Here is a 14,000-nt window from a genome sequence, read left to right on the forward strand (position 1 = left end):
AGATGGCAAGCTTCTTGATGGTGTCCAAGACACTATGGTCAACTTGATTTCTGTCTTTCCCTGGTATACTTACATCTCCCTTCTTCATTTGGAATCCCTCTTTCAAACAATAGCTGAAACAGCTTTCTTTCTCCTGTTCCTGAAAGACTTGGAGCAGCCTTATACCACCCCCCACACACACACATTATCTTCTGCTCTTGGACTTGAGGACAGAGCCCTTTGCTCCACGAGCCACTCACTCAGTAGACTGTAGGTGCTGGGCCAGGCACTGGAGACACAAACATGGGGAGCCAGACCCTTCCTGTGAGGACCAGCCCTGCCCAGTAGAAGAGATCCATAAGCAGATGGAGGAGAGTTAGAATGGCAGAAGGTCACTCATCAATTCTGAGAACCAGGACCTGACTCACCTAAACATCTGAAGCTTGGTTATTTCACCAGTAAAGAGGTCAATGTAGAATTACTATTTGAGGGCTCAGGTGTAGCTTAATGTTAGACCACATGCTTAGCATACAAGGCCCTGAGTTCAATCTCCAGCTCTCCTCCCACATAACTCCTGGATGATTAAATAAAGTAATATGCCTTATAGAGTACTTTAAGCAGACTAAAAATGTTAGGAGTCATTCAGACAATACAAGATGCCTGCATAACTGTGTTGTGCCTTTACTTATAAGCATCTATATTATTTAGGACTCTGTTTGCAAGTGACAGAGATGCAGTGAAATCTGGCCATGGCCACAGGAAGGGCTAAGAGACAGTCCCTCCCTACAGCCCTGTCATCCTCACAAGGTCAGGCCTCTCAGGCAAGATCTCCCTCAGGAAAGATGGCTTTGCTACCACAGTGGTCAGGAGCACAGCCTGTGTGCTACTTGAATGTAGAACTGCCAGAGTGACCCTTTGAAACCTAGTACAATGTTCTTTACTAATAGAAGAGGGGGTTTTTTTTTAGTCAGATGCATTTAATTTCATAGACTAGTGTTATGTAGATGCCACCAAATGCTTTAACAATTATATTTGTTTACATTCATTAGAAGTATTACTCAAGTTTTATAAATATCACAACAAAGATTCTTCAAGAATAAATCAGTAAGAGACGTTCAACCGGTCCCAGCACCCGGAAGGAAGCTCCCCCACCTCCATCCCAGGCTCCTAGGGCAGAGAAGCTCAGCCAGTCCCAGCACCTGGAAGGAAGCTCCCCGCCTCCATCCCAGGCTCCTAGGGCAGAGAAGCTCAGCCAGTCCCAGCACCTGGAAGGAAGCTCCCTGCTTCCATCCCAGGCTCCTAGGGCAGAGAAGGTGAGCTGGTCCCAGCACCCGGAAGGAAGCTCCCCCACCACCATCCCAAGCTCCTGGGGCAGAGAAGCTGAGCCACGTGGGCTCCAGAAGCACCCCCCTCCCGTGGAAATGAGAAAACACATAAACAAGCCTTGAAAACAGAGTTCCAGATCACCTACAGCAACCCCAAAGGGAAATGAGTTGGAACAATCTGATACTCAACCACCTGGACTCTCTGAACTGGCAACAAAAGAGTATCTGGGAAAAATGAAATCAGAAATAATTACTCAGATTACAGCAAAGATTTTACTCATGGTGCAAGACATGATTGATAAATCTAGAGAGAACACAGATAAAAGAAATAGAGGATCTGAGGAACATGATGGAATCCCAACATAGGAAACAAATGGAACCCATAAAACAGACACAAACAGATTTCCAAGAGATTAAAAACTCCATGGAAAGTCTGCACAGCAGAATGAACCAATGTGAGGATAGAATTTCACATATAGAAGATAAGATTGCAATTAGTGAGGAGGAAAAGAAAAATTGCTTTAAATTCGTAAGGGAACAGGAGAAATCAATCCAGCAGCTGCTAGACAATGCAAAGAAGAATAATATAAGACTGATTGGAGTCAATGAAGACACAGGAGAGAGTGCAGATGACATTAAAAAAAGTGTTCACAGAAGTGATGGCAGAAAACTTCCCAAGAAGGGGAAAAGAACTTGACATACAGATAAGTGAGGCATATAGGACTCCAAATAGCCTTAATCAAAAAAATCTACACATAGGCATATAATAGTTAAGATTCCAGAAATCCAACAGAAAAACAAAATTCTACAAGCAGTGAGAGAAAAGAAACAAATCACATACAAAGGAAAGCCCATCAAAATCACAGCAGACTTCTCAATGCAAACCCTCAAGACAAGAAGAGCTTGGAGTGATATATTCCAAGCCCTAAAGAAAAACAGCCTCCAACCCAGATTGATGTACCCTGAAAAACTATCTTTCAAAATTGATGGAGAAATAAGATACTTTCATGATAAAGAGCACCTCAGGAACTTCAAGAATACCAAACCGGCACTCCAAAAAATTTTAGACAATACCCTAGGAAAAGACAATGAGGATCACAACCCCAGGAAACCCAGCAGAATGAATCCATTGGGCATGACAAATTAAATGCAAAGGGGGAGAATCCAACAAAAAGAAAAAGTCAGGACAAGGCTTTTAAAACTTTTAACTTCATCTCCCTAATGAGTGTATAATTCAATCTTATTATTGTACCGATTAGCATTTTTCTGATTCTAGAGTTGCACACCATTCCTTGTGCTATACTGGCTATTTATCATCTTCTTATGTCTACATTTTAATTGGGTTGTCTATTAATGAGCTCTAAGAATTCTTTATGTATTCTGGTCATAGGTTATATGCATTGTAAATATGGTCTGTTTAAGGACTACTTTTCATTTTAATGATGTCATTTAAAGTTCTAAATTTTGATGGAATCTCATTTATCAATTTTTTTTCTTTTGTACATCATGTTTTTTGTGTCCTAGGTAGTTCTTGCCTACCCTGAATTCATAAATATTTTCCCTTATAATTTCTTCTTAAAGTTTTATACTTTTAGGCTTTTTTTTTTTTTTTTTTGGTACCAGGGATTGAACTCCGGTCCTTGTGCTTGTGAGGCAGGCGGCGGAACCACTGAGCTAAATCCCCGGCCCCAAGGCTTTCTTATTTAGGTTCATAGATCCCTTCAAGTTATTTTCATGTATGGAAATAAAGGGTTGAGGTTAATTTTTTATATATGGATACCAGGTGTTCTAGTGTCGTTTGCTGAAAACACTATCTCTTCCTCGGCTCTTGAATTGAGTTTATATTCTATAAAATGCTAATGTTAAATAATCTTTCAAAACTCAGTGGGCCGTATATGTGTGGTTCTATTTTTAGATTCTCTGTTTTATTCAAATGATCTCTATGTCTTTCCTTACACCAACACTGCCTTGATTACTGTAGCTTTAGAAGAAGTCTTAAAATTAGGTACTAAATGTCTTCCAACACTGTTTTGTTTTGTTTTTTAACTTTTCTAGGTCCTTTGTACTCCTACATAACTTTTAAATTTCAATATCCAATTCTTCATTTATAGCAAGTATACACAGACCTGAATTTTTATATATACCTTGTGTTTTCTTTTTTTTTTTTGGTACCGGGGATCGAACTCGGGTCCTTGAGCTTGTGCAGCAGGCAGCGAAACCACTGAGCCAAATCCCCAGCCCCTACCTTGTGTTTTCTAATCCTGCTAAATTCAAGTACAAGTTCTAGGAGCTCCTAGAGATTTCTTAGTATTTTCTGTGTAGATGATCATTTCATCTACATATAAAAATTTTGCTTCTGCCGTGCCAATCCTATCCTAGTTGTGTCATTTTATTGCCAGACTATTTTGGTGGGGCCTAGGTTTCAAAGTTTAATGGACAGATAAAGAGTAAGCATATCTGCCCTTGTTCCCCACCTTAAGGAGAAGTCATTATATCTTCTCCATTCATATAAGGCATTCTCTCTGGAAGTATGGAGTACATGTCTTTAATCTGTTGAGAAGGTTCTGTTCTAGTCTCCTGATAGCTTTTACCATGAACAGCTGTAGACTTTAGTCCAATACTTTTTCTCCAACTAGTGACAGGATCATATGGCTTTTTCCTGTCCTCTGTTAAAATGATGACTTTTGGGGGTGGATCGTCCAATGCTGAACCAACACTGCCATCCCTATAATAAAACCACTTTCTACATCCTGCCAGAGCTGACTTCCAATAGTTTGTTTTGTTAAACAAATTTCTATCTATGTTCATACTTTTTTCTTCTATTATCTTTATCCAGGTTTAGGATTAGCATAATGCTGAGTTCCTAAAATGAGGGGAGAAGTGTTCCTTCTTTTTTCTGCTTTAAATGTTTAATATAATTTATCAGTTAAAATGTTTATGAGCCTGCTGTTGTCATATAGGTAGGTTTTCAAGCTAGGAATATACTTTCTTTAATAGGTGCTATTCAAATTTTATATTTCCTCCAGAGTTAGTTTCATTAATTTGTCTTCCAAGGTACTTCTTAGAAGTTGTCAAATTTATTTCAAAAAAGATTTTTGTAATATGCTTTCTATATCCTTTTAATTTCTGTAAAATCTCTGGTAATGTCTCCTAGATTTTAATAATGTAATTTTAAAAATGTATAACTGATATTGTGTAAGAGGAAATAAAGGTCTAAAAGAGCAGGGGAATTGGGAGGGGTAGGGGAAGGGAAAAAAGGGAAAGGAAAAAATATGAGAAGAGGAAAAAAAATGGAAACAAGGTCTTTACAAATAGGGAAGGGTGGAGGGGGTGAAGGGAGGGCAAGGGAAGGGGAAAAAAATAAGAACCAAGATGCTCATGTAATGGTACAAGATTCCAATGATGAATTTTATACCGAAAATGTACCAATAAACTTAATGGGGAAAAAAAATAAAAAATTTTTAAAAAAAGAATAAATCAATAAAGCCAGAACACCATGTCATGTGGTCAGTGAGAAGTTTCATAGAAGAGTTTTTGTATCATCTATCAGCTCAAGCCTGTTAATTGTGTTGTCACATTTTTTGGTTTGTTTGTTTTTTGTTTTTTTCTGGTCCAGCAGATCAAACTCAGGACCTTGTGATTGCGAGGCAGGTGCAGTGCCACTGAGCTAAATTCCCAGCTCTGTGTTGTCTCCTTTTGTAGATCATTAGTGACTTTTTCAGTGTGCATCAGTTTCTAAGCTGTGTTAAGATTTCCCAAGAGCAGAAACCAAGGGGCTGTCTGCCACAATGGTAATGTCCCATAGGTCACACAGACACACACTGTTCACAGCTCCATGGACATTCACTGAAGACCTGTGCACTTCATTTTATGCAAAACGCATTCCAAAAGGGAAAATGGCAACCAGGTACTCCACTTTAGGTAATGAAGCCTTTAGCAGTAATGGTACTGCCATGATTTGAGTGTGGCAATTGTGTTGGGAATGGGTCTCTAGGGTGATAGGGTTGGGTGGTCATGTGGAGCCTTGTGGAAGTGGATGGTAAGAAGTTGCTAGGGTATCAACTGTGTGTTCCAAAGGAGCTGATGCACTTCCTGCAGGACCCTGGTTAGTTCTCATAAGAGGGTTATCATAAAACAGCAAGATGTGTCCACTGTGATGGCACATGACTGTAATACCAGAACTCTGGGAGGCTGAGACAGGAAGATCACAGGTTTAAGTCCAGCCAGGACAACTTAGTGACTTAGTGAGAACCTGCCTCAAAATCAAAAATAAAAAAGAGAAAGGGGTATAGTTCAGTGTGAAGGTCCCAGGTTCAAGCCTCAGTACCAAAAAGTCAATCAATCAATGAATGAGCAATACATGCCCCTATCCAGTCTCTTTGTTTTCCTATCTGGCCATGTGGCTTCACCATAACACATGTGCTCCTACATGATGTGCCATGGCCTCACAAGAGCTGAGCAGGGGCTGGCACCATGCCCTTGAGCCTCTGGAACCATGAGCTAAGCTAACCCCCTCATAAAGTACCCAGTGATCTTAGTTTCTTTTCTTGTTGCTGAGACAAAATAGCCAATACCTAAAGTTAAAGAAGGAAAGGTTTATTTAGTTCACAGTTTGTAGAGGTTTCAGTTCATAGTCAGCTGGCTCTAAGGCAGGGTGGCATCACAGAGGGGCATCAGAGAGGAGAAACAGTCCATGGTGGCCAGAAGTCAGAAAAGCAGTAAAGTAGCAAAGAAGCAGGAAGTGACAACAGCAGTCCTCTTTCTGTCCCTTATATTCTATCCAGGCTACCCACCCTTAGAGCAGGTAGCATCCACACCCAGGGTGGAGCACCATTAATCCTAGCATCACACCTAGTTATTCAGTGTGTAAATTTAAGCTCTGTTTGCTGTCAGTGTAGACAGAAATCTTATTTTACCAATTTTCTAGAGCTACTTAGAATAAGTAAAAGATCTTCGGAGATGGATCACCGTCCTCACTGAACCCACCTCGAGTAGACGCTGGCTTTCCCCAGGGAGCCTGCTGTTGGACTGAACCTCATTCCAGGAAGCGTTTTCCAGGACCCCGCTTCCCTGGGAAGATTTCTTGACCACTACAAGCAAGGAAGGATATGATAGAAGGCCAGTGGACGTAACTCCTTTAGAACAAAGGAAATTAACTTTTGATACCCATGCATTGGTTCGGGATTTAGAAACTCATAGATTTGACAAAGCACAAGCGGAAATAATTGTATCAGCATTAACCACTTCATCTAATGTCAGCTTGGATACTATCTATAAGGAGATGGTCAACAGTTCAACAGCTAATGGCTCATTTGGATTCTATCAGGAAAAATATGGTCATCCTAGAAAAAAGTGAATTTGCAAATCTGAGAGCAGAGAATGAGAAAATGAAAATTGAATTAGATCAAGTTAAACAACAACTGATACATGAAACCATCCGAATCAGAGCAGATAAAAAAACTGGACATCAACCTAGAAAGGAGCAGAGTAACAGATATGTTTACAGATCAAGAAAAGCAACTTATGGAAGCAACCACAGAATTTACCAGAAAGGATACCCAAACCGAAAGTGTTATTTCAGAGACCAGTAATAAAACTGACACTGAAATTGCTTCCTTAAAAACACTGATGGAGTCTAACAAACTTGAGATAATTTGTTATCTTGCAGCCTCAGTGCTTGACAATAGCTTTGGGATTTTACAGATTCTGGAAGTACTACTAATGCTGCTATCACTGCTGCTAGTGACTTCTTTTTTTTTTTTTTGCTAGTGACTTCTTAGAACACTACCCCAAGACATTTTCTTTCAACACTGTCAGTTGCTGAAGAAACTTACTACAAGATTATCCAAGTATATATGGACTAGAAAAGCGTTTCATGTATTTCAACTTGATTTTGTCTTTATGTTGAAAAGCTGTCATCCAAAACCTCATTTTTTTGAGATGAAAGAGCATTCTGTCCCTAACTTTTGATAGTTCATAGAAAAGGAACCAGAATTTTTTTGTGTTCGAACAACTTTATAAATAAAATTTTGTTGCTATCTGAAAGAAAAAAAAACAACTATGAATCAGTCCCAGCAACATACATCCTAGATCCAGACACCTCTGAAAAGCCCCACCTATGACTGCACAAGGCTTTTCAGGGACATCTAGACACAAGCCATACACCACCTTAGGGTTCTACATTATGCTAACAAAAACAGATTAACATAGGTGCTGATTCATTAATTTATTTTTGAAATGAAGAAAAAGATATATTAAGAGCCAGGCATGGAAATGGATGTCTGTAATCCCAGTACTCAGCAGGCTGTGGCAGGAGGGTTACTACAAGTTGGAGGTCAACCTGATTTATATAGTGAGACCCTGTCAGCCGAGGATTTAGCTCAGTGGCACCGCACTTGCCTTGCAAGGTCCTGAGTTTGATCCCCAGTACAAAAAAAAAAAAAAAAAAAGTAGAGACCCTATCTCAAAAAAACAAAAATAAATAAAAAATAAATATAAATATCCCATTATGATTGCTGATTTTCCAATTTTTCATGAGTCCAGCAATTTTTGCTGTATCTATTGAGATGAAATGGTAGATCAATACTAGGATTATTTTAGTTAATATTCTCTTGCTGCATATTCTTTTATCTTTCGCATTTCTATTTTTGAGACCAGGTATGGTGGTCCATGCCTGTAATCCCAGCACTAGGGAGGCTGAAGCAGGAGCATTGCTGTGAGTTCAAGGCCAGCTGGGACTGCATAGCGACAACCTATCTCAAAAGAACAAAATCTATTTTGGAGTGTCTTTTGTAAAAATCAAATAGCTTCATAAATAAGGTTTTTTTGGTACCAGGATGCAAACTCAGGGCTTTGTGCTTGCTAGGCAAGGCACTGTGTTGCTGAGCTACATCCCTGGCCCAAGAAGTTTTTTATTTTTCTAACATAAATATTTAATACTATAAGTTAAGTGGGATTTTTTGTTTGTTTTTATGGTACAGAGAATTGAATCCAGGGTCTTCTCACTGAACTAAATCCTCACCTTTTTTTTTCGTACAATTTATTTTTAGCTTTTGCAAAAGGATCCTGCTGAACTGTAAGGTTGTCCAGGGTAGGCTCAAATGTGGGATCCTTCTGCCCAGCTAAAATGTAATTATGTATTTATTTCTTTAAGAGTAGAAAAAATTATTGAGTTAAAGATAGCTTCTGTCTGAGAGACAGAAGGGGGCCCGAAAAGTGGGTTGCCCCCAAAATGCAATTATTTAAAGTTCAGAGTTCCTTAGATTTTCTGAATAATATATATACATATATATGTATATATATGGCAGCATTGGGGATTAAACCCAGGGACTTTGCACTGAGCTAGACTCCCAGCCCTTCTTATTTTTTATTTTGAGTCTAAGACACTAAATTGCCCAAGCTGAGTTTAAACTTGCAATCTTCCTGCTTCAGCTTCCCAGAGTGCTGGAATTATAGGCATATGCCACCATTCCTGGCTTCCCAAATATTTATTAATTTCTCTACTTCTTGCATGCTACTCCTGCAATATAGGTATAATTTTCTTCTTGCTGAAGTTCTACATTCTTTTCACTTGAACAAAAGTTTATTGAGAATTCCTGGGATGGTGTTTTTCTCCTCCCATCTGCAGGGAGGGAACAACACTAGGAAATCACTGAGAAGTTGCACATTGTCCCAACCTCCTGGGCAACATGGGAGGGGGAAGTCATTCCCCCAAAAGTTGGTCTTTGGTCTTCACTAATCAAAGAGGGCTCAAGACAACAGGTGCAGAGGAGACCATTACATGGTGCAGGACCTGCATGGTACAGGACCCCTAGCTGCTCCTCAAAATCCAGAGGAAAAACAGCCACTTCATGGGCTCATTTTTTGCCCTAGATGACTCTGTCACTTCCCCAGGAAACTCTCATCCTGGAGGCTCAGGACAAGTTTGTCAGCTATGAGACACATTTGGCTTTGAGAAGTGGCAATCGTCTTGGGGATGTTCTTCATCTCCCAGATCTTACAGGGCTTGATGTAGCCAGGATTCTTGTTCAGTGTTTCTCCAAGGTGGGCAGGACAGGGTTACGGGTCCACAGGACTGGGCCCCAATCCCCACCCATTCTCACTCCCCACTCTCCAGTCCTCCAGGCTGTCTGATCCAAGCCCATGCTCCTGAGGCTTCTGCCCTCCCAACAACAGTCCCACCTGTGGGCCTCCCTGAAGCCGCCTCAGGAGCTGGAGCAGCAGCAGACACAAAGGTGAGGCCATGGAGTACATTTTTAACCAGGTCTCTCAGCAAGGACTTTGTAACAGTTAACTCTCTTGGCTTTCTCTTCTCTCTGTCAGCTGTCTGTCACTGTGAACAAATACTGAGATAATCAGTTTAATAAAGAGAAACATTTATTTGGGCTCAGGGTTTCAAAGGTTTCAGTCCATGGTGACTCGACCCATTGCTTTGGGGCTTGGTGACACCAAACATCCGGCCAAGGGCAGGCAGTGAAGCAGCAGCAGGAAATGAAATAGGCAGAAAGGGGCCCATAGTCATCTTCTGCCGCCCATGACCTAACTTCCTGCCACCCATGAACTAACTTGCTCCCACCAGGCCCCACCTCCAAAAGGCTCCCTCACCTTGCTGTAGGCAGAGCCAAGCCCTTGACATGGGCTCTGCAGAGGGAGGGGGCATTCAAAATCTACCCTGTCGCACCCTCAATCCTTTCACCTTCTCTTTGCAGAGCTCCTATTCCATGCATAGGGACCTTCTCATTCAGGTCCTATTGTCCACTGGCTGCTTCCTCTAGTTTACACTTCTCCGTGTTACAGTCTAGAAAATTTAATCAGATTTGTCTTTGAACTCACTGATGTGTGTTATATTTAATCTCTGTTTAACTAATTCCATGAAATTTTATTTCAATGATATTTTTTCATTTCTAGAATTTTTATTTGGTTCTGACTCCCACTGTCTTCATTTCACGTTATCCTGTTTTAGCTCTATGGTTTCTACTACTCTTTTACCTCTTTGAACTTTCCAAATATTTGTCTTCCTCCCCGCCCCCTCATCAGGGGATCAAACTCAGGACCTTGAGCTTTCAAGGCAGGTGAGGCAGCCACTGAGCTAAATCCCCGGCCTTCCAAATATTTGTCTTAAAGACTTTCATATTTAAGCCTGGCCTGGTGGCACACACCTGCAATCATAGCACTCAGGAGGCTGAGGCAGGAGGATCACTGAGAGCTCACATCTAACCAAACAAAACCAATAAATAAATAAATAAATATTTAAAAAGGTATAAAGATGTAGCTCAGTCTAAAGGCCCTGGTTCAATTCCTATTACCAAAAGAAAAAGGGCTTTCGTATTTTAAATTTCTGGTTCTTGGGATAAAACACCACTCGATTCTAGTATTTATTGAAACTGCCTAATTCATTTCACTTACATGAGTTGAGAGTTTAACGATTCTCCTCTTCGTTTCTGTTTTCAGCAAGGCCTCTTTCTTACAGGAATCCTTACAGGTATATTCTACAGAGAGGCATTGCATTCTCCCAGCCGGGGCTTGAGGGTCTCATCAGTACTGAAACAACCTTTTCCAGAGTTTCTTTGTCCAGGCCGCTTCTCCTGCAAAGTGCACCTCATCCTGCCTCTCTTGGCACCTACACATCCATGGCTCAGGGCTCTCAGGTGGCTTGTGACTGGGCAGTGACCTGCAGCCCCAGGCACTCCTGCCCCTCGAGGCTGTGCACTGGGAAGGTCTTCAGCACTGTCACAGGAGGCTGCAGCAGGGCTGTTCCAGGGAGAGAACAGGCTGCATGTCCCCCGTGGGGTGGCTATGGTTAAGCTTGAGGGGTCCCCTAAGACTCGAGAGTGAGGGCTCAAGGCCCACGGCAGTGGTGCTCCCAGCTCAGCCTGGAGAAGGAAGTGGGTGAGACTGGGAGGTACCATGAGCGCATCAGGTGGATGCGCTTAGAAGGCATCCACCTGATGCATCACCTGGGAGGCATTCCCAGGCTGTCCCTGAGAAGAGGTCCCTCTTCCCGGAGCCTTCCCTTTCTCTCGGCCTCCTGTCCTTCCGCCCCAGTGTTCTGCCTTGAAGCCAGCCAATCACAGACTGAAAACTTAAACTGTGCACCAAGATTGACTTTTTCTGCTTTCAGCTCTGAGTCTGAGATGTTCTGACCCAGAGACCAAAAGGTGACTGATCCAGATCACTTATGCATTTGGAAGAAAGCCTTTCCCCTCTTCCCTCACGCCTAGAGCCAGGCCTGCAAATCTGCCCGAGCCCTATGCACAGGGCCCCAGGGACAAGGAGGTGAGCTCTCCTCCTGGCAAAGGAAAGACAGCTGGAGTTGGAAAGAACTTGTTGGGAGGCAACATTTCCAAACATTTCTGTGCGTGTGACCAGAAGAAAAGATGTTTTGTCATCAACTCCTTCCACCAGACTGACTAAAATTCAGTATGACTTTTATTATTAGAATAAAACAGGCCTAATTATCTCAACCTTTTAACTAACCTAGCCATTATTTCTATCAAGAAACCCAACCTAGGGCCAAGGATTTAGCTCAGTGGCACAGTGCCAGCCTGACAATTGTGAGGTCCCGTGTTTGATCCCCGGTACCAAAAAAAACCAAAACAAAGCAACAAAAAAAGAAACCCAACCTAGGCTGGGTGTGGTGGCTCACACCTGTGATCCCAGCATTTGGGAGCCTGAGGCAAGAGGATCACTGCAAGTTCAAAGCCAGCCTGGGATACATAGCGAGTTCAAGCCCAACCTGAATTAGAGCAAGACTCTGTCTCAAAAAAATCTAAAAAAAAAAAAAAAAAAGGAAAGGAAAGAAACCCAACCTACAGTACTGTATTTAGTGTCCAACTTGCTTTTTTGTCATCTTGTGCCACAGGAGAGAACGAAGGGAACAACATTTGTTCTTGCCTGCCTTGTGTTAGGTCTTTATAATGCCTTAGTCTCAGCAATCAACGAGCTAGAGGTCAATGTCCCTCTTTTTTTCCAGGACTGGTGATTGAACCTGGGGGCTCTCTACCCCCAAGCTATATCCCTATCCTTATATATTTTTTATTTTGAGACAGAGTCTCACCAAGTTGCCCAGGTAGGGCTCAAACTGTGATCCTCCTGCCTCAGCTTCCCTTAGTGCTAAGATTACAGGTGTGTACCATTGCTCCTGGCCTCCAATGTCCCCATTTTATAGATGAGAAAACCAAGGCTCAGAAAACAGAGGTGCCTTGCTCAAGGTCACATAGCCCAGAAGCCTGGGACAATCAGGGCTACCTGGCTCTGTGGTCTCTGCTCTTTCCTTTGGGCCATTGCCTCTTTTCTTCCTATCCCAATTATTTATGTTTCAGGGGGCCGGGGATTTAGCTCAGTTGTTCTGCTGCCTGCCTTGCAAACTCAAGGACCTGAGTTTGATCCCCGGTACCAAAAAAAACCCAAACAAATAAGTTTCAGGCTTGAGGTTCACAAAGAGTAATTTCCTGGACTTCAAATGGGCCTAAAACATTCATTTTAGCAACAGAAATACCAAAGCAGAACTTGTTACTACATAATCCAGGAGACAGACAATCCTTGATCGGCAGCATGGGACTCTCTCTTGGGGTGCCATTTAGCAGTGTCAACTTGAGGACATAGATCAGTCCAGCCAGGGAGTTCATTCCTCCCTGACGGAGGCAGCTACCCTGGGAGCCACCCTGGGGAAACTCAGCCTCCTGCTCCATATTTCCCTTGGATGTGATTCTGGAAGAGCCATGCATTCTCAAGGCACCTAAACTGCTCTTCTTCCACATCTGCCTATCAGATTTAGCGTCCATCCTCTGCTTTCCCTGCAGGACTGAACAGCCAAGCTCATGGACTCCCAACCTTGGGCAATGCAGACTGGCAGCCCCATATGGTGCCCAGTGCTCCAAATGTGCTTGAAACATCTGTTGATTGATGAAGAAACCATTGACAATGCCAGCTTTCTGTCAGCTGCAAATTCAGTCAAAACCCTTAATTTGGGGATTCAAAGGGGCTCAGGGTGTTTGAAGCTCCCAATGGCCAGATTGAACCAGTGAGAGCTTGTGTTGGTCCATTTCCTGTGGCTGTAACAAAATACCCGAGGCCAGGTCCTTTGTAAAGAGAGGAATTTCATTTGGCTCACATTTTTTGGAGGTCAGAAGTCGAAGATCGGGTAGCCCCACCTAATCAGCCTCTGGAGAGGGAGAGAAGCAGAAAGGAGACCCAGCCACAAGGAAGAAATCGCACCGTGAGGTAGGAAACTAAAGGCCAAGAGAGCTGGTCCTGCTCGCTTGGTGACAACCCCTCGTGGGACTCACTGGGGCTCCATGGCATCAACTCTTAGTGTCCACAACCCACTCTGAGCACTGCCACACTGGGAACTAAGATGCCAGCACACGGCTGTCCAGGTGACACATGATTTGACCTGGCTTGAGTCTGTCCCCTAGAGGTTTGAGTGCTGACATGCAGCCCCCATCATGAGGTGTACAGAGGGGGAAACCTAACCCAATACATGTTCACCAGTGAAGTCTTTAGGAAGTGGTTAGGATTAGATAAAACCAAGATGCAGCTCCTACATTGAGTAGTGGTGACTTTATAAGAAGAGGTAGAGAGACCAAAAGAGATACACACATGCACACACACACACACACACACACACACACACACACACACAAACAAATCCTAGGCCTTTTTGCCTCCACATCACCCATACTGAGGAGCACCCCC

The 14,000-nt window shown here is 42.5% G+C and overlaps 1 non-coding gene and 1 pseudogene across 1 annotated transcript; one reads left to right on the forward strand and one right to left on the reverse strand.

Moving 5' to 3' along the window:
• Positions 1–6,597: 6,597 nt before the first annotated feature.
• On the forward strand, positions 6,598–7,026 carry LOC101726300 (coiled-coil domain-containing protein 90B, mitochondrial pseudogene; annotated as a pseudogene).
• A 2,404-nt stretch (positions 7,027–9,430) lies between these two features.
• LOC147830507 (small nucleolar RNA U89) lies at positions 9,431–9,695 on the reverse strand. Its single transcript, XR_015439415.1, has one exon. It is a non-coding gene; the product is annotated as a small nucleolar RNA U89 (small nucleolar RNA).
• Positions 9,696–14,000: the final 4,305 nt, after the last annotated feature.

The sequence above is a fragment of the Heterocephalus glaber genome, unplaced genomic scaffold, assembly GCF_053883595.1.
Source record: "Heterocephalus glaber isolate CG9 unplaced genomic scaffold, H.glaber_assembly_v1.0 deba00000122, whole genome shotgun sequence".
Taxonomy (NCBI): Eukaryota; Metazoa; Chordata; class Mammalia; order Rodentia; family Bathyergidae; genus Heterocephalus; species Heterocephalus glaber.